The sequence below is a fragment of the Callithrix jacchus genome, chromosome 13 (genome assembly GCF_049354715.1).
Source record: "Callithrix jacchus isolate 240 chromosome 13, calJac240_pri, whole genome shotgun sequence".
In the NCBI taxonomy this organism is placed as follows: Eukaryota; Metazoa; Chordata; class Mammalia; order Primates; family Cebidae; genus Callithrix; species Callithrix jacchus.
In genome coordinates this window covers 23,377,914-23,398,895 of record NC_133514.1, presented here as the reverse complement: position 1 = coordinate 23,398,895, position 20,982 = coordinate 23,377,914, and the positions used below count along the sequence as shown (strand labels likewise).

At 40.0% G+C, this 20,982-nt stretch overlaps 1 pseudogene across 1 annotated transcript in view; it reads right to left on the bottom strand.

Annotated features, from left to right (window-relative positions):
• Positions 1–20,982, bottom strand: part of LOC100411226 (leucine-rich repeat-containing protein 37A pseudogene) — a 72,974-nt pseudogene that overhangs the window by 27,347 nt on the left and 24,645 nt on the right. Inside the window, exons 3-4 of the transcript XR_013525263.1 lie at positions 1,188–1,350; positions 550–631 (exon numbers count right to left, since the gene is read on the bottom strand). The product of XR_013525263.1 is annotated as a leucine-rich repeat-containing protein 37A pseudogene (transcript). The remainder of the gene's footprint in view (positions 1–549; positions 632–1,187; positions 1,351–20,982) is intronic.

The window sequence follows — 20,982 nt, the reverse complement described above, 5'->3', positions numbered from 1 at the left end:
CTCTGTGTCCCCACTCAAATCTCATCTCAAATTATAATCCCCATATATCAAGGGAGGAACCTGGTCGGAGGTGATTCAATCATGAAGGCTGTTTCCACCATGCTGTTCTTGTGACAGACTTTTCATGAGACAGGGTTGTTTGGTACTGCCACTTCCCCCTTCTCACCCTCTCTGCCACCACGTAAGACATGCCTTGCTTTTCCTTCACCTTCAACTATGGTTGTAAGTTTCCTGAGACCTCTCCAGCCAGAGAACTGTGAATCCATTAAACCTCCTTTCTTAAGAAATTACTCAGTCTCAGGTAGTATCTTTACAGCAGTGTTAGAATGGACTAATACAGACACAGATCCAAAGCAAATTCAGCACTCTGTGCTGTATAAGTTCTAAACATCATGTATAAAAGCTATTTCTAAGAGTGCTACTGGCATGAATGAATCAAGATAGTGTTACTACAGTATTTCTGTGAAACACATTGATCACCACTCTGCCCTACATGTTATAGTCTCTCTGTATAGATAGTGTGAATATGATTTTAAAAGCTCTTCTTACCTGGATAAATTAGGATGTTTTTTCTATCCTTGGGTTCAATAGTCTATGCAGCATGTTACATGCTCTCCAAAGAGACATGCACCTACAAAATGTAAGAATACCTGTGTGAATGAATCAAAATCGTGTTTTTAGTGAAATGCTTTGTTCAGCAGTCTGTACCATAGGTTATCCAATATCTATGAAGACATTTAAAATATTTCAAAGTGTTCTATTTGCATTAATGAATCAGGACAATCTGTGAAGCACTTTGTTCAGCAGTCTGTGCTGCACATTATATTCTCTCAATAGACATAAGTGTGAACGACAATTCTAAGAGTTCTTTTTCCCTGAGTGAATCAGAATCCTGTTTTTTTTTCTGCCCAACACTGGATTTCCTAGTCTGTGCTGCATTTATACATTCTTGTAAAAAAAGGTTTCTGAAGGTGCTGACTGCATGAAAGAATCAAGATAGTTACATATGTGAAACACTGTGTTCAGCACTCTGCCACATGTCACACACACTTTAAAGACATATGTATAAGCATGTTTCTAAAAACGATGTTTGCTTAAACTATTGAGGATAATATTATTTCTGCAAAACACCATGGATTAGTTTTCTAGGGCTGACAGAATAAAATATAATTTACTGGGAGACTTACACAAGAGAAATTAATATCCTCACAGGTCAGGAGGCTGGAGGTTCAAGTGTTGGCAGGTCTGATTTCTCCTGAGTCTTCTCTTATGGGGTTGCAGATGGCTGTCTTTTCACTGTGTCCTCATGTTGCCCTTCCTCTATGCAGGTGCCACCAGGTATCTCTTCTTCTATAAAGACACCAATTGGATTAGGCTTCCACTGTATGGCATCATTTTAACTTATTCACCTCTTTAAAGACCTTATCTTTGAATTCAGTTACACCCTGAGGTACTGGGGTTTGGGATCTCAACATACACATTTTATTCCATAACATTCTACCCACTGGGTCCCCAAATTTATGGCCTTATCACATGCAAAGTAAATTTACCTCATTTCAAAACCCAAAGTATCAGCCCATTTCAATATCAATTCTAAGTCCAAAATCTTTTCAGAATATCTAAATCTAGTATGGGTGAGACTCATTCAGAATATCTAAATCTAGTGTGGATGATGTCTCCTGAGGAGAAATTCCCTTCCAGGTTTAAACCTATGAAATCAAGCAAGTTATCTGCTTCCAAAATACAGTGCTGGGACAGGGACTTCCTGTAATGGAATAGACATTCCCATTACAAGAGGCAGAAATTGGAAGGAAGAGAGAGGTAATGAGTCTCAAGCAACTCCAACACATATCAGAAAAATGTCATTAGGTTTTAAGGCTCAAGAATAATTATCTTTGGTTTGATCTCATGTCTTCTTCTGAGCACACTGTGGTTGCAGTATCACCTTTCTAGCCCAATGGGGAAAAAGCTTTGCCTCTGTGACACTGGGCAGCAACCCTGCTCCCATTGCCCTGTGATGAGCCCACCACCTCCAGAGGTCTGGCCTGCAGGCCTTGACAAAAAGACGAATGACTAAGTGCACTCTCACATCATTAAAGTGATTCAAGTGGGCTAGGGATGGTCATTGGCTGCTTTCAGAGGGTAACTGCAGCCTATCATCTGAGACTCCCTATACATCCACACATTCATTCATAACAGAAGTTTTAAATCAACAGGTTTGTGTATAACTAACATGATTAAAAGAGTGGTTTTATGAATGATAAAAGCTTTAGGTTGCAGTCCAGAGTAAACACTATTAATGGGTAATTCCCCTTTGATCTCCCCTGAGAGGACCATCCAGCACAACGTTTACATGAGTAAACAGAGTAGAGACAAAGGAACGTGGGGTAAGGGAAAGCCTTTTATCATCCTTATCTCGTCCCTAATATAATGGACCAACTACTCTCAACCTGTCCCAATAAAACCTTTCAGCCTTCCAAAAAAATTGAGACTAGAATCTATAGCTTTCCCTAATAGTTTCCATAATACTTTGCCAGCCACACCGAGTGAATCTCAACAGCCCTGGGTGGCAACACTCCCAGGAGAGCCCAAGGCAACACCCCCAACCCCAAAGACTGAGTGACAGCCCTGACCTAAGGACCTAGATGGTGGTGACCTAAGCTGCTAAACTCAAGGAGGTGACTGTGCTCTTTTTGCTTGTGGTGTTAGTTGAAGCCCTGCCAATCTCTGAGACACTTTCAGAGTAATTTCTTTCTTTAATTGAAGGATGACACATGTTCACAACTCTAGTGTTCCCTCCTGTACAATCCCAGAAGTCTGACATTCTTCTTTCATTGTGTACCATCTCTGTCCTCTTTGGTCCAAGCTGTCAGTGTATTTACTGGTATAGTCCCATCCCTCTTCTTGGCTTCTGCTGCGATCTCTAAGTAGATCTATGAGTCACACTCATAATCTCATTATTGGGGGATTTTCCAGCCACATTCTTGGTGTTTTTTCCAGAAATCACTTTATTTTTTAAAAAATATGAATAGTCTGATAATATTCCAAGTCTTCAAGTTCTAGTTCCTTTTTGTTTAACAATATCTTCAATTAATCTATTTTTTCATTTTATTATAAGCCAATAAGGAGAAACCAAGCCACACTTTTAATACTTTGCTCAGATATCTCCTAAGTCAGCTAAATATCCAACTTTATCACAAATTCTACTTTCCACAAAATGCTAGAACACAATTCAACCAAGCCTTTACCACTTGATATAACAAGGATGGCCTTTATTCTCCAGCAAGATACTAATGTTTTCCACTTGAGATCTCATCAGAATGGTTTTTACCATCTGTATTTCTACCAACAATCTCTTCAAGATAATCTATGTTTTGTACCTCAAAACTCTTCTAACCGCTACCCATTACCCAGTTTCAAATCTACTTCCACATTTTTAGAACCTTGTTACAGACACACTCTGCCTCCAGTAACAAAATCAGCACTAGTTTTCTGGGGTCACTTCAATGAAACACCATACACTGGGAGACTTAAACAGCTGAAGTTCATTTTTCACAGTTCTGGAGCCTGGAAGTCTAAGATCAAGGTGTTGGCATATTTGGTTTCTGAGTCCTCTTTTCTCTGCTTGCAGATGGCCACTTTATCAATCTGTCCCCACGTGACTCCTTTTCTGTACATGTTCACTCCTGGGGTCTTTTTTTTTTTTGAGATGAAGTTCCACTCTTGTTGCCCAGGCTGGAGTGCAATGGTGCGATCTCTGTTCATTGCAACCTCTGCCTCCCATGTTCAAGTGATTCTCCTGTCTCAGCCTCCCAAGTAGGTGGAATTATAGGTGTGTACCATCACACCCAGCTAATTTTTGTATTTTTAGTAGAGATGGGGTTTTTCCATGTAGACCAGGCTGGTCTCAAATTCCTTACCTCCCACCTCAGCCTCCCAAAGTGCTGAAATTACAGGTGTGAGCCACTGTGCCCAGCCTCTTTCTGTTCTCATAAGGATACCTGTCCTGTTGGATTAGAGCTCCATCCTAATGACCTCCTTTTTTTTTTTTTTTTTTTAATAAGGTCCTGCTCTGCCACCCAAGATAGAGTGCACTGGTGAGATCATGGCTCACAGTGCCTCAACCTCATGGGCTCCAGCAACCTTCCTACCTCAATGGCCCAAGTAGCTGGGACCACAAGCATGTGCCTGGCTGCCTCTTTTTCACTTAATCATCTGTTTACAAACTTATTTCTAAATATGGTTATATCATTTTCTTTTTTGTTTTATCTTTGAGTCAGAGTCTTACTCTGTTGCCTAGGCTGGAGTGCAGTGGCACCATCTTGGCTCACTGCAACCTCTGCCTCCTGGGTTCATGCAATTCTCCTGCCTCAGCCTCTTGAGTATCTAGGATTACAGGCATGTGCCACCCATCTCTACTAAAAATACAAAAATCAGCTGATTTCTGTATTTTTAGTAGAGGCGGGGTTTCACCATGTTGGTCGCGCTGGTCTCGCACTCCTGACCTCAGGTGATCCTTTGACCTTGGTCTCCCAAAGTGCTGGGATTACAGGCATAAGCCACCACACCTGGCCATAGGGTTATATGTAAATATGGTCATGTCCTGACCTTCTGGGGTTTGGGACTTCATATGAATTTTGTGGGGTGTACAATTGAGCACATAAAACCTTATCTTTCCCATCTGTTGTGCCTGTTATGCACTGTAAAGAGACACATGTAAGTCATGTTTATGAGAATGCTTGCTGTCTGGACGAAACATGAATCAAGTGTTTTGATGTGACATACTCTGTTCTGTAGTCTGGGCTAAATAGTGTGTAAAGACACATGTTCATACCTGTAATCTCAGCACTTTGGGAGACTGAGGTTGGTGGATGAGTCCAGGAGTTTGAGACCAGCCTGGCAACATGGTGAAACTGTCTCTACAAAAAAATACAAAATTTAGCCAGATATGGTGGTACACACCTACAGTCCCCGCAATTCAGGAGGCTGAGGTGGGAGGATGGTCTGACCCCGGGAGGTGGAGGCTGCAGTGAGCTGAGATCATACCACTGTACTCCAGCCTGGATGACAGAGCGAAGCTTGTTTTTAAAAGAACAAAAGACACAAGTATGATGGTATTTCTGAGTGCTAGTTGTATGAATTTATCGTTACCGTGAAATGTCTGGGAAACTCTGTGCTACATGTTATACATTCTCTAAACAAATGTGTTTAAAAGATGTTTCTAAGATTTCTACTTACCTGAATGAATCAGATACTATAATTTGTTTACATACTTTAAAGAATTATGTGTTAAGTTATTTTCTAAAGTACTCATTTTAAGAAAATCAGAGCCATTTTACATCTGAAATACTATGTTTAATAATCTGTGCTTCAGCTGGGTGCAGTGGCTCACATCTATAATCTCAGCACTTTGGGAGGCTGAGGTGAACCGATTACGAGGTCAGGAGTTCAAGACCAGCCTGGCCAAGATGGTGAAACTTTGTCTCTACTAGAAATACAAAAATTAGCCAAGTCCAGGAGTGGGCACCTGTAATTCCAGCTACTTGAGAGACTGAGGCAGAGAATTGCTTGAACTCCAGAGGTGGAGGTTACAGTGAGCCAAGACCATGCCACTGCACTCCAGCCTGGGTGACAGAGTAAGACTGTCTCAAAAAAAAAAAAAAGTCTGTGCTTTATGTTATATATTCTAGGGCACATGTATGAAAGATACTTAGAGTGGCAGTGGTAGGAATGACTTAGTATAGTGGTATTTATTACTGTGAAGCACTGTGTTCAGTACTCTGCTGCATGCTATACATTCTCAACAGATACATGTGTAAAAGTATTTTGAAGAGTACTATGCTAGGCCATTTTGGCAATATTATAAAAAAAATACCTGAGGTGGGGTAATTTATAAAGCAAAGAGGGTTTGTTGTTGTTTTTGAGTTGGAGTCTTGTTCTGTCGCCCAGGCTGGAGTTCAGTGGCTCTGCTCACTGCAAACTCTGCCTCCTGAGTTCCAGCGATTCTCCTGCCTCAGCCTCCTAAGCAGTTGGGATTATAGGCATGTGCCACCATGCCCAGCCAATTTTTGTATTTTTTAGTGGAGATGGGGTTTCATCATGTTGGCCAGGCAAAGAGGTTTAATTGGGTTGTGGTTCTGCAGACTATACAAGCATGGTGCTAACACCTATTCAGCTTCTCGTGACGGGCCTCAGGAAGCTTACAGTCATCACCAGAGGTGAGGGGGTAGCAGCACATCCCACGGTGAGGGCGTGAGCAGGAGAGAGAGGGAAAAGGGGCCAGGCACTTTTAAATAACCAGATCCCATGTGAACTCAACACAAGAACTTACTCATTTATCATGAGGATAGCACCAACCCATCCTTAAGGGATTTGTCCACATGACCCAGACACCCCCCCATCAGGCCCCACCTCTAACACTGGGGATCACATTTCAACATGAGATTTGGAGGGGACAAATATCCAAACCATATGAAATATAGTTATGTAACTGAATCAGTAGCATTTTATTTCATTGAATTATTTATCCAGCACTCTTCTGCCCATTACACACCTTTTTTTTTTGAGATTGAGTCCAGCTCTGTGGCCCAGGCTGGAGTGCAGTGGTGAGATTTTTTTGGCTCACTGCAACTTCTGCCTCCCAGATTCAAGTGATTTTCCTGCCTCAGTCTCCCGAGTAGCTTAGATTATAGGCACCCGCTTCCATGCCTGGCTAATATATTTAATTATTTTTATTGTTTTAGTTGAGACAGGGTTTCACCATGTTGGCCAGGCTGGTCTCGAACTCCTGATCTCAGGTGATCCACCTGCCTCGGCCTCCCAAAGTGCTGGGATTAAAGGTATGAGCCATCATGCCCGGCCCCATCATACACTTTTTGAGGAGATGTGTAAATGTGTTTCTAAAAGTGCCAATTGAATAAATAAATCAGTTCCATGTTATTTAATGAAGCACTTTGTTCTGCTCTCTGTGCTGGATGTTTTATACTCTCTAAAGACACATGTATAAAGGAATTTCTAACAGGTCAACTTGTGTGGATAAATCAGTTTTATTTCTATGAAGCACTGAGTTCAGCACTCGATGCTGCATGGTATGCAGTCTTTAAGATACACGTGTAAAAGATGTTTTACTAGGACTGCTATTTGTATGCATTAATGAGCATAATGTCTTTTCTGTAAAACTCATTGTACTGGTGAATCTTATACACTTCATAAAATTTTATGGGTAAAAGATGTTTCTTTCTTTTTTTTTTTTGAGACGGAGTTTCGTTCTTATTGCCCAGGCTGGAGTGCAATGGCACGATCTCGGCTCACCACAACCTCCGCCTCCTGAGTTCAGGCAATTCTCCTGCCTCAGCCTCCCAAGTAGCTGGGATTACAGGCACACACCACCATGCCCAGCTAAGTTTTTGTATTTTTTTTAGTAGAGACGGGGTTTCACCATGTTGAACAGGATGGTCTTGATCTCTTCACCTCGTGATCCACCTGCCTTGGCCTAAGAGTGCTAGTTGTGTGAATGAATCAATATACTGTCATATCTATGAAACAATTTTTGCAGCATTCTGAACAATATTGTGTAATCTCTGTAAAGAGACACACGGAAATTGTGCTTTATTAAGAGATGATTGTATAATGAATCAATGTTATTTTCATGAAACCACATGTACTGCTCTCTCTGCGCCATATTATACACAAGAAATACAAACACATAAATGACATTTGTAACATTCTTATGTGGCTCAATAAATCAGTATAGTGTAATTTCTGTGGTCTACATTGTACATAAATGTACTTGTAGTAGTGCTGGTTGGGTGACTGAATAAGAATAGTGTTACTTCGATCAAACATTGTTCAGAACTTGTTTATTGTACACTCTAAACATGAATATATGAAATATATTGAATGTGGGCCTAAACTGCACGGGCACACTTACACGTGGATGTTCTTCTGCCTCTGCCACCCCTAGACAGCAAGACCCATCTCTGTTCTTTCTCTTCCTACCCAGCCTACTCAATATGAAGATGGCAAGGATGAAGACCTTTATAACAGTCCACTTCACTTAATGAACAGTTGATATATTTTCTCTTTTTCATGGTGTTTGAAATAATATTTTCTTTTCTCTAGCTTATTTTATTGTAAAAATACAGTATACAATACATACGTAAAATATATGTTAATCAACTGTTTATGTTATTGGTAAGGCTTATGACTAACAGTAACCTATTAATAGCTACATTGTTGTAGAGTCAAAAGTTATATACAGAGTCTCGATTGCTTGGGGGTTTGGTGCCCCTAATCTCTGCATTGTGCAAGGGACAACCACAGTGATATTACTTTTGTTAGACATGTGACAGCATCCTATGCTATTACTGTGACTTACTTTTTTTTAAATCTCCCTTATAACTGTAGGATAACACTCTGCATAACTCTAAATATAGTGAATCCCCATTAAATGCAAATTAAAATAGTGATCTGTATCTTTAAAGAAAATTAAATCTTTATACATGCATATGACATCTTGTGTTTTTCATAAACCATTATGTATGTCAGAAGATTAGGTACATACCTGATGGTTTATGTATTAAATCTCTCAATTAGTAACCAGCAGAACAGATCCTAGTCCTCACTCTGCCACCAACTAGCTATTTCACCATAAGTGAGTCACTCTGCTTGTTTGGATCTTAGTTTATAAAGTTGGGGGTGTGAGGCAATAGAGCACTGCCGTGCCTTTCAGTCCCAACTTTCTCCAACTCATTATGCATCTAGATTCCCTACTACATCAGTATGTAGATTTTATTTCTGTTCTGGAAACTACAGCCACTCTCTCTGTATTTACACCAACTGCTTAGGTTACAAATTAATCAGAGCCACCACTGAATGAATGTGGTCTATATATTTGCCTAGTAGACAGTTTGTGCTTTCATTTACTTTTTGCCTGGAGCCCAGCTTATATTTGACTGCATAAAAAATTATGGCTGTTAAATGGAGGCCTCTCTGTGAGGAGTAAAGAAATGCAAAGGAAGAGATGAGACCAGAAAGCAACTCATGGAATTCACAAAGCATTTTATGTTGTGCATCAGGACAGAGGCTTGCCAATAGACATTGGCCAAGTTAAAAAAAAAACCCTAAAATGATGTGTGTTTTCCTGTGTGTGGGGGTGTTTATGTATGCATATATAAGCAGGCACTTTCAAGAGCATATGTGCATGTGTAATTACTTTTCAAAGTGATTTGTAATCCAGAAAACGTCCAGAGCCACTGACATGATGGAATATACCATTGTTTTTCTCTCAGTCCATTAGTTAACAGTCACAAATATGCTCTTCAGAGAGAGGTAGAGCAAAATGGTCTAATGGAACCCTTGAGCAATTACCCTCCCTACCCCCACTCCCACAGGAACATCAAATTAAACAACTACCCATATAATAATACACCTTCATAAGGTTTTTGCATCATAGCAAGAAAAGAAACATTAAAGAGTGTAGAATGGACAGTTTCATATTGCCTGCATTACCCTCCTCCTGAGCCAGGCAGTGCAGCCTGGAGAGGGAATCTGTATGTTCGGGGGTGGAGGGGGAGGGGAAGAGAGAGAGAGAGAGAGAGAGAGAGAAGTGCCACAGAGTGCTACGCCATCACAGTGGAAAACAGAATTGGGTAGCATTTTACCAGTGCCCACAAAGTAAGAAATTAGACCAGTCCTGGGCCAAAGAGTAATCCATTGCTCCAACAGATGGTACTCAAGTTCCAACTTCCTTTACCACCAGCTAGCTGAAGTGGCCTCAAGGCCTGAATAAATATCAGTAGCAGCAAGGCCATAGCACTGTTGTCCTTGGGCAAACTCTGACACCGGTCTCAAAGGCTGTAGGCTTGGGGTGTGACCCAGCATCACACTGGGTATGGGAGCCACGGGATTGCCTGTGTACTTACTTTTACCAATGCATTTTATACCTTCAATTGTTTTCTTATTGCACATTGCTGGTATTTTTTTCTTTCAGATTGACAAACTCCCTTCAGTATTTCTTGTAAAATATGTCTGGTGGTGATGAATTCCTTCTCCTGACTAGGCAGAGCAGCGTGGAAAGAGATTCCTTCTACTTGGGAAATGAGAGAAAAGAGTACAGGGAATATTGTCTTGCAACTGGGTACTAGCTCAGTCATCGTAAAACAAAGCACTGGGCAGAATCGCACAGCTCCTGATTCCAGGCCATTGCTTCTGGATGCTGCTTCTAGACCCAGAAGGGAATCTGCAGTCTTAGTGTTCCAAAACCAAGTCCTGGAAAGCATCACCACCTTCTGCGTAAAGTGACCTTGGGTGTTGAATAAACATCAGTGGGAGTCAGGCAGTAGCAGCTGTAGACCTTGGGTATGCCCAGGTACCGCACTGGTCTGGGAGGCTGTGCACTTCAAGTCTGACCTAGCACAGTGTCAGCTATGGTAGCCATGAGTGTTTGCATCACCCCTTCCCCAACTCCAAATAGTCCAACCCCGTTCCATGTGGAAAACAAAAGGGAAGAGAGTGAGAATATTTACTTGGGAACACAGGGAATTCTTTTTGTTTTCGAGATTAAGTCTCACTCTGTTGCCCAGCCTGGAGTACAGTGGCACAATCTTGGCTCACCACAACCTCCATCTCCCAGGTTCAAGGTATTCTCCTGCTTCAGCCTCTGGAGTGGCTGGGACTACAGGTATGTGCCACCAAACATATGAAAAAATGCTCATCATCACTGGTCATTAGAGAAATGCAAATCCAAAACACATTGAGATACCATCTCATGCCAGTTAGAATGGCGATCATTAAAAAATCTGGAGACAACAGATGCTGGAGAGGATGTGGAGAAATAGGGACACTTTATACTGTTGGTGGGAGTGTAAATTAGTTCAACCATTGTGGAAGACAGTGTGCTGATTCCTCAAGGACCTAGAAATAGAAATTCCATTTGACCCAGCAATCCCATTACTGGGTATATACCCAAAGGATTATAAATCATGCTATTACAAAGACACATGCACACGTATGTTCATTGCGGCACTGTTTACAATAGCAAAGAATGGAACCAACCCAAATGCCCATCAACGATAGACTGGACAAGGAAAATGAGGCACATATACACCATGGAATACTATGCAGCCATAAAAAACAATGAGTTCATGTCCTTTGTAGGGACATGGATGAATCTGGAAACCATTATTCTCAGCAAACTGACCCAAGAACAGAAAATCAAACACCACATGTTCTTACTCATAGATGGGTGTTGAACAATGAGAACACATGGACACAGGGAGGGGAGCATCAAACACTAGGGTCTGCTGGTGGGGGAGACTAGAGGAGGGACAGCAGCAGATAGGGAGTTGGGGAGGGATAACATGGGGGAGAAATGCCAGATATACGTGATGGGGATGGAGGCAGTAAACCACATTGCTATGTGGGTACCGATGCAACAATCCTGCATGTTCTGCACATGTACCCCAGAACCTAAAGCGCAATAAAATGTATTAAAAAAAAAAGCAGCAAGAGAAACAGGACTCCAATTCATCTGGAAACAGACTTTTCAACAGGAACCATAGAGGTCAGGAGGGAGTGAGATAATATATTCAAAATGATGAAGGGAGTGAGGGAATACCTGTCAACTGAGATATCATTTAAATATCAAGGAGAGATAAGTCTTGCACAGATAAACCAAAACTAAGGAATTCATCACCACCAGACATGTTTTACAAGAAATACTGAAGGGAGTTTGTCAATCTGAAAGAAAAAAGTACCAGTAATGTGTAATAAGAAAACAATTGAAGGTATAAAATGCATTGGTAAAAGTAAGTACACAGACAAATGGAATGCTCTAATACTGTAATTGTGGCATATAATTCAAGAATTACTGTATTCTGATGACTAGAAGACAAATCTGTCAAAAACTAAATAGCTACAGTGACCTATTACAAGATAGTCAATATAAAAATACGCATATTGACACACAAAAAGGCAAAATGTGTGTGTATGGGTTCAGTCAGAGTTCTTTTTTTAAGTTTTTCTTTTGCTTCTATTCATTGCTTTATGATAAATTATCATCTGTTTAAAATAACTTATTGGCTGGGCATGGTAGCTTATACCTGTAACCCCAGCACTTTGGGAGGCTGAGGTGGGTGGATCACCTGAAGTCAGGAGTTCCAGACCAGCCTGGCCAACATGGTGAACCCTTCTCTCTACTAAAAATTCAAAAGTTAGCCATGTGAGGTGACAGGTGCCTATAACCCCAGCTACTTGGGATGCTAAGGCAGGAGAATCACCTGAATCCCAGGTGGCAGAGGTTGCAGTGACCTGAGATTGTGCCACTAAACTCCAGCCTCAGTGACAGAGTAAGACTCCATCTCAAAAAGCTACAAAACAGAATACTCTAATACTGTAATTGTGGCATATAATTCAAGAATTACTGTATTCTGATGACTAAAAGACAAATCTGTTAAAAACTAAATAGCTACAGTGAACTATTACAAGATAGTCAATATAAAAATACGCATATTGACACACAAAAAGGCAAAATGTGTGTGTATGGGTTAAGTCAGAGTTCTTTTTTTTAGTTTTTCTTTTGTTTCTATTCATTGCTTTATGATAAATTATCATCTGTTTAAAATAACTTATATAAAAAAAACTTGTTATAGCTCATGGTAACTACAAAGTAAGAACATATGATAGATACACTAAAAATAAAAAGCAAAGAATTGAAACATATCACCATAGAATATCATTTAACCACAAGGAAGAAGGGAAGAATAGAAGAGAGGAATTATAAAACAACTAGAAAACAAACAACAAAATGTCAGCAGTAGGTTTTTATCCATCGATAATAATAAAAGGTAATTAAACTAGAAAGCTTCTGCACAGCAAAAGGAATAATCAGCAGAGTTAACAGACAACCCACAGAGTGGGAGAAAATCCTCACAATCTATGCATCTGACCAAGAACTAATATCCAGAATCAACAAGAACTCAAACAAATCAGCAAGAAAATAACAAAAAGTGGGCTAAGGACATGGATAGACAATTCTCACAAGAAATTATACAAATGACCAACAAAAGCATATGAAAGAATGTTCAACATCACTAATGATCAGGAAAATGCAAATCAAAACCACAATCCAATACCACCTCACTCTTGCAAGAATGGCCATAATAAGAAAATAAAAAAATAATAGATCCTGGCATGGATGTGGTGAAAAGGTAATACTTTTACACTGTTTTTTAAATTTACATTGTGGGAATGTAAAGTAGTACAACCACTATGGAAAACAGTGTGAGGATTTTTAAAGAACTAGAAATAGATTTACCATTTGATCCAGCAATCCAAGTGCTAGGAATCTACCCAGAGGAAAAAAAATCATTATATGAAAACAGTATGTGCACACACATGGTTATAGCAACACAATTTGCAATTGCAAAAATATGGAAACAGCCCATGTCCACCAATGAACAAGTGAATTAAAAAAATATGGTTTATATATACCATGGAATACTGCTATGCCATAAAAAGGAACCAAATAATGGCATTCGCAGTAGACTATTATTCTAAATGAAGAAACTCAGGAATGGAAAACCATCATATGTTCTCATTCATATGTGGGAGCTAAACTATGAGGACACAAAGGCATACGAATGATATATTGGACTTTGGGGTCTCAGAGGGAAAGGGTGTGGGGTAGTGAGGGATAAAAGACTACACATCGGGTACAGCGTACACTGCTTGGATAACAGATGCACCAAAATATCAGAAATCACCACTAGAGAACATATTCATGTAACCAAATATCATCTGTTCCTCAAAAACCTATTGAAATGCAAAATAAACACAGAATGACTGACTGGATGAAAAAACATGACCCAACTATATTCTGCCTAAAGGAAAACCACTTCACCGATGACATAAACAGACTGAAAGGGAAAATCGGAAAAACATATTCCATGCAAAGAGAAACCAAATAAAAAGCAGGAGTAGCTAAAGTTATATCAAATAAAACACTGCAAGTCACAGACTGTGGAAAAAACACAAAACCACAAAGAAGGTCACTATCTAATGTTAAACAGGTCAATTCAGCAAGAGGATATAACAATTCTAAATACCTATACACTCAACGCTGGAATACCAATGCTCCTCTCATCAGCACATGGGACATTCTTCAGAATAGACCACATATAGGGCCACAAAACAAGTCTCAACACATTTTAAAAAATCGAATAAAACCAGAAATCCATAAAAAGAAGAATCTTGTAAACTACACAAATACATGGAAATTAAACATCTCCTGAATGATGAATGAATCCATGAAGAAATCAAGAAGAAAATGGAAAATTTCTATATAGAAATAAAAATGGAAGCACTGCATACCGAAATTTATGGGCTATTGCAAAAACAGCGCTAAGAGAGGCGTTTATAGCAATAAACTCCTACACTGAAAAGTAGAAAGATTTCAAATAAACAACTGAACAATACACCTAAAGTAGCTAGAAATGCAAGCTAAAACCAAACCCAAAATTAGTAGAAAGAAATAATAAAGATCAGAGCAGAAACAACTGAAATTGAGACAAAAATATTTAAAAATCTGAAAAAAAGAAAACGGAAAAGTTGGCTTTTTAAAAAGATAAATAAAATAGATGAATCTTGACCTAGACTAAGAAAAACAGAGAAGGACTCAGATAAGTAAAATCATAAACAAATAAGGAGACAGAACAACTGAGACCACAGAAATACAGATTCATTAGAGACTATCATGCTTCTCTTCTCTCTGCTGGCTGGGCCTGGGTTTTTATGGGCAGGGCAGGCCATGCTTGGTGCTGGAAAAGGTACCATTCAAGCAGGAAACTGGGGATGTAAGTTCTCACTTTGTGCTTCAGTTTCAGGCTTGAGGGTGAGGCTCTCACCCAGATCTGCCCTCCCAGAATTTCTATCCTCCTGTCCCCATCATTTAGAGAACTCCTAAAAGCAACACTACAAAATAACCTAATTCAAAAATGAGCAATGGATTTCAACAGTTATTTCTGCAGATGATATACAGATTGTCAACAAGCACATGAAAATATGCTAAGCATCACTAATCATCAGGGAAATGCAAATCAAAACCACAAAAAGATAAAACCTCATACTCATTAGGATAGCTACTATACTATCAAAAATAGGAAATAGGCTGGGCATGGTGGCTCATGCCTGTAATCCCAGCACTTTGGGAGGTTGAGGTGGGCTGATCGCCTGAGGTCAGGAGTTTGAGACCAGCCTGGCCAACACAGTGATACCCTGTCTCTACTAAAAATACAAAAATTATCCAGATATGGTGGCAGGAGTGCCTGTAATCCCAGCTTCTTGGGAGGCTGAGGCAGGAGACTCGCTTGAACCCAGGAGATAAAGGTTGCAGTGAGCCAAGATAGTGCCATTGCATTCCAACCTGGGCCACAGAGCGAGACTCCATCTCAAAAAACAAAACAAAACAAACCCCAGAAAATAACAGATGTTCACGTGGACTCAGAGAAGTGGAACCCTGTGCAGTATTGGTGGGGATAGAAAATGGTGAAGTCACTGTGGAAAACAGTATTGCAGTTCCTAAAACATAGATATCTTTATAGAATTACCATATGATTCAGCAATTCCCTTTCTGTGTATAAATAAAAAAGACTTGAAAGCAAAATTTTTGAAGTGATACTGTCACACCTATGTTTATAACAGCACTATTCACAACAACCAAGAGGTGGAAACAACAAGTGTCCTCAGATGAGTGAATGGATAAACAAAATGTGGTAGACAGATAAAACGAAAGGAAATTCTGACATGGATCAACTTTGAAACTCTGACATGGATAAAGCAAACAGTGACTCCTGGCAGCCTTTAAGATATGGTGCATAGTGAAGACATTATGCTAAGTGAAATACACCCAGCACAAAACGAAGAATATTTTATGATTCCGCTTGTATAAGTACCTAGAGTAGCCAGGTTTATAGAGGCAGACAATAGAATAGTAGTTGCCAGAGGCTGGGGGCTGGGAATAATGGGAGGAGCTGTTATTCAATGGGTACAGAGTTTCATTTTGTGAAGATGAGAAAGTTCTGGAGATGGAAAGTGTTGATGGTTGCATAACAATGCGAATGTTCTTAGTGCCACTGAACTGTAGACCTAAAAACGGTTAAAATGGTAAATTGTATGTAATGTATAATTTACCACAAGAAAAAAGTGTATATGAGATACCATTAAGGGAATCTAGTTTTCTTCAGGTGAAAAAGGAGGTGTAGAGAGGTGGAGGGGTGTGCATGTGACTGTTGAAACATTAAAAGTATTCTTTAAGAGAGACAGTAAACCAGCTGTGCCAGTTATCAGTTATCTGACTTTTTCCAAGTAGGTAAACCTCTCCATGCTTTACTTTGTTAAACAATACAAATAAAAAGGGTCATTTTTTTTTTCTATCATTGTTACTCTCTTTTTTTTTCTTATTCCCTCAACTAATTGCACAGTTAGTGGTTTGGGGTGATGGTGATATGGTGCGACTGTGTCCCTACCCAAATCTCATCTTGAAATTTAGTTCGCATAATCCCCAAGTGTTGTGGGAGGAACCCAGTGGGAGGTAATTTAATCATGGGTTGGTTACCCTGATGCTGTTCTCGTGATAGTGAGTGAGTTCTCATGAGATCTGAAAGTTTTCTAAGGGGCTTTCCCCATTGTGTTCGGCACTGCTTCTTGCTGCCGCCATGTGAAGGACATGTTTGCTTCCTCTTCTGCCATTAGTATAAGTTTTCTCAGGCCACCCTAGTCATCCTCATCTTTGAGTCAATTAAACCTCTTTCCTTTATAAATTTCCGAGTCTTGGGCATGTCTTTATTAGCAGGATGAGAACGGACTAATACAGATGGTTAACACTACTCTTCTCTAAAGCAGGAATCCTCCTGTTATACCTGCCTATTTCCATTCATTCCACAACACAATGAATAAACAAATAAATTCATCCTGTAGACCGTTGTGTTTCTATCTCATGCTTTCCATCTACCCAATCCATGTGCACACAGGCACACAGAAAGGCACACACACACACACACACACACACACAGAAACATACAACATGCAAATTTTGTAAATCTGCTTTCCTCCTACTCTAAGAATCACCAGATTTATTTTATTGACTCTCTTTTATGGCCAATTTTCTTCCTAGCATTTATATCTTTTTTGGCAGTTCCCTGAAGGAGAAGGAAGTATGCATTTTGTTGCCAGGCAACGAGTGTCTCCAGAATGCACATTACTTTTTTTAGATGGAAAAGGGAGTTTTTAATTTCTCTAACTGGGGTTTCATTTCAGTTCTTGAAAGGTCACTTGAATAAGTCAGAGTTATGAAGAGTTGCTCAGCACGAATGTAAGCCTAGTCCTTCCCCTAGTCCCCAGAGATAGGACCAGAAACTCTCAGCCAAGTTGTCCCTGGTCAAGGCCTCCCACCCTACCATGAGATATTTCTGTCTACAAATGCCAACAGGCCCAACAGGTCTTTACAAAATGGCAGACTTTACCTAGCCTGAGAGATAGGAGTAAAGAGTTAAAAAGAGGTAATTTAGGTAGATATACATAAAAGAAAATTCATGGTAATAAAAACAATATAAATATGCATCTTTTATGGGGAGAGGGAGTTTTGGGGTGAGTGCAAGTGGGAGAACATTGTTTCAAGATAAGAATGGAGCAGTGAGGTCTGGGTGTGGTGGCTTATGCCTGTAATCTCAGCACTTTGAAAGGCCAAGGTGGGTGGATCACCTAAGGTCAGGAGTTCAAGACCAGCCTGGCCAACATGGTGAAATCCCATCTCTACTAAAAATACAAAAATGAGCCGGGCGTGGTGGCAGGCCCCTGTAATCCTAGCTACTCCGGAGGCTGAGGCAGGAGAATCGCTTCAACCTGGAAGGCAGAGGTTACAGTGAGCCGAGATCATGCCATTGCCCTCCAGCCTGGGCAACAAGAGTGAAACTCTGTCTCAAAAAAAAAAAAAACAAAAAAAAACCAAAACCTCCCCCCCGCAAAAAAAAAAAAAAAAAAAAAAAAAGAAATGGCCATTTCAGCACCATATTTCATTTATTTATAATTCCCATAAGCCCACATGCAAACAGCCAAAGCACCATTTTGATTTTTCATTTTTAGAAAATATTTTAATTAATTAAAATGATAAAACATAAGGTCTGAAGTCCTTAAAAATGACATATCTGTTTCCTTCCCTTAAGATCTATGATCCAGTGAGAACAGAGAGTATTTTCAACTTTCTATCTTATTGTTTTAGAAATTTATTTATAATTTCCCTTATCTATATGCCCCAGTGCTCTGTTGTCCAGTCACATCTTAGGATACCACTACCACTATTTATATCATTTTTTTTTGAGACAGAGTTTCACTCTTGTTGCCCAGGCTGGAGTTCGGTGGCACAATCTTGGCTCACTGCAACCTCTGCCTCCTGAATTCAAATGATTCTCCTGCCTCAGCCTCCTGAGTAGCTGGGATTACAGGCGTGTGCCACCATGCTGAGCTAATTTTTGTATTTTTAGTAAAGACGGGTCTCACCTTGTTGGCCAGGCTGGTCTTGATCTCCCGACTTCAGGTGATCTACCTGCCTCAGCCTCCCTAAGTGCTGGGATTATAGGCATGAGCCACCCTGAAATCATTCTTAAACAGACATGATCTTACATGCCATCCTCCAAGATGTCCTCCAGTTCCCAATTATTATTTTTCCCCCTGTAGTCTGTGTGCCTTGTTCCTTTATGTTTGACTCACTATAACCGACAGAAAAGTGAGCTGGTTAAAAGGTGAGACTGCCCAAATAGTTTATAAATAACTAAGTAAAAAGGTTTGATTCATTTCTATTTGCTCCTAATGTTTAACATATAAATGCATACTCACAGCTTACATAAATGAGCCATAACATAGGAAGTATATCAATAGAGACTCACAGTATTCTTAAAGTATAGCACAATCTCTTTCTCTCATGTGAAAGTTCAGAGTCATCATTCAAAAACATATGGCAAGATCTTCAAGAATCTCCTAAAAGAGAAAATATATCCAACAGTTTTACTGATTAACGAATCTCCTAATCCTTTGAAAATGAGTAACCTCTACAGAGTTAAAAAAGCAAATAACCAGTCAATAAAAATGTTAAAATAATCAGAGCATCTGAAAATAAAGTTGTACTGAGCCACAGATGATAGGAAAAGGAATAGTAGATACATTATAATAACACTGACAAGCAGCTTCGCTTTTGTCCTTGCCCATCAAGTGCTAGGTACTATAATGCCAACAATCCATTTTCTAAACTAGAAACCATTCACTCTGGTTCTTTAAATAGTAAAGAGTAGCTGCCATCTAGTGACTTGTTGCTTAGTGATACTGCTGTATACCTTCCCTTCTCCCTGAGCCAGCGAACCCTTCCCATCCTCTGCTAGGATTGAAATCTTTTTATTTTTCTGGAAAAACCATTTCCCTAGCCTTCTGTTTTTAAAGCTGTTACCAGATCAAGTGGAGTGATTAATGAATTCTGAGTTTTCAAGCCCAGGGAAATGAAAGGGCAAAGTGAGAGCTCACAGCTATAGAGAGGCTTCCATGTATAAACCAGAAACAGAGGAGGTGAGAGAACCTTTTTTTTTTTTTCCAAAGCAAGCAGTGACTCTTGGCAGCCTTCCATATCTGGTACAAAAGACAAGAAAAAACAAAAATATTCAGGAAGACAGTAGTGTAGTGTCAGCCTTTTTTTGTTTCATTTTTTCTTTCTTTTCTTTTTAGTTGAAGTAAAATTACTACATGTAACTCATAAAAGTTAGTGGAAAAGGCTTATGAGAGATAATTGACCAAAGTTTTTTCTTGATAACATTTAAAAGCTTGCTAGAGGGGAGAAGGATATTATAATTAACCGGAAGCCACCTGAGGATATGAAAACCCAGGAGCATAAAATATTATACAGGTTTTAGCATGTCACAACTTGCCCATTCCAATGTCCTCCTATGTCTTATCTTCAGAATTAAGAAAGGTGATTGTTGCCACTCTTGTGTTCTCGGGTGGCGAAGGAGGCACTGTGGTGCAGCAGAGACAGATGTGAGCCGGGGTCTTGCTTCCAGTCTGCTGAATGGGCTGGGCTAAGACACTTATATTTTTGAAGTCTGGGTTTTCTCATCAGTCAGACTAACTGATCCAAAACTTCCTTTTTTTCTGTTTTAAATTTCTTATTCTGAGGTTGGTCTTATCAGCTATGAATACTGAGAAAGCCACACTTTTTTATTCTCTGCCTCCACCACTGCAAGAAGGATCAGGGTATAAACCACAAATAAAATCCTGTGTTCCCCCAGCTGCCTGAACAGACCCCTTCTTGGCCAAGGGAGCCTCAGAGAAACCCCCCAAAATGGAATTCCTAGCCTTGATGGGAAGGGAGGTCAGATATGCCTTGTCATACCCCTCATCTTTGGAGTTGAGGCATGAAAGACCAGCATTAAAGTTAAAATAAGATCATAATGTCACTGGAAAGGGCTCCCAATCCTGTACCCAAGAGAGGGTTCTTGGATCTCGCACAAGAAAGAATTTGAGGTGAATTCACACAATAAAGTGAAAGCAAGATTACTAGGAAAGTAAAGGAACAAAAGACTGGCTACTCCATACACAGAGCAGCCCTGGCGGCTGCTGGTTGTCCATTTTTATGGTTATTTCTTGATGATATGCTAAACAAGGGGTGGATTATTCATTCCTCCCCTTCTAGACCGTATAGGGTAATTTCCCATTGTTGCCATGGCATTTGTAAACTGTCATGGTGCTCGTGGGAGTGTAGCAGTAGGGATGACCAGAGGTGGCTCTCATCACCATCTTGGTTTTTGTGGGTTTTGGCCAGCTTCTTTCCTGCATCCTGTTTTATTAGCAAGGTCCTTATGACCAGTATCATGTGCTGACCTCCTATGTTATCCTGTGACGTAGAATGCCTTCACTTTCTGGGAATGCAACCCAGTAGGTTTCAGC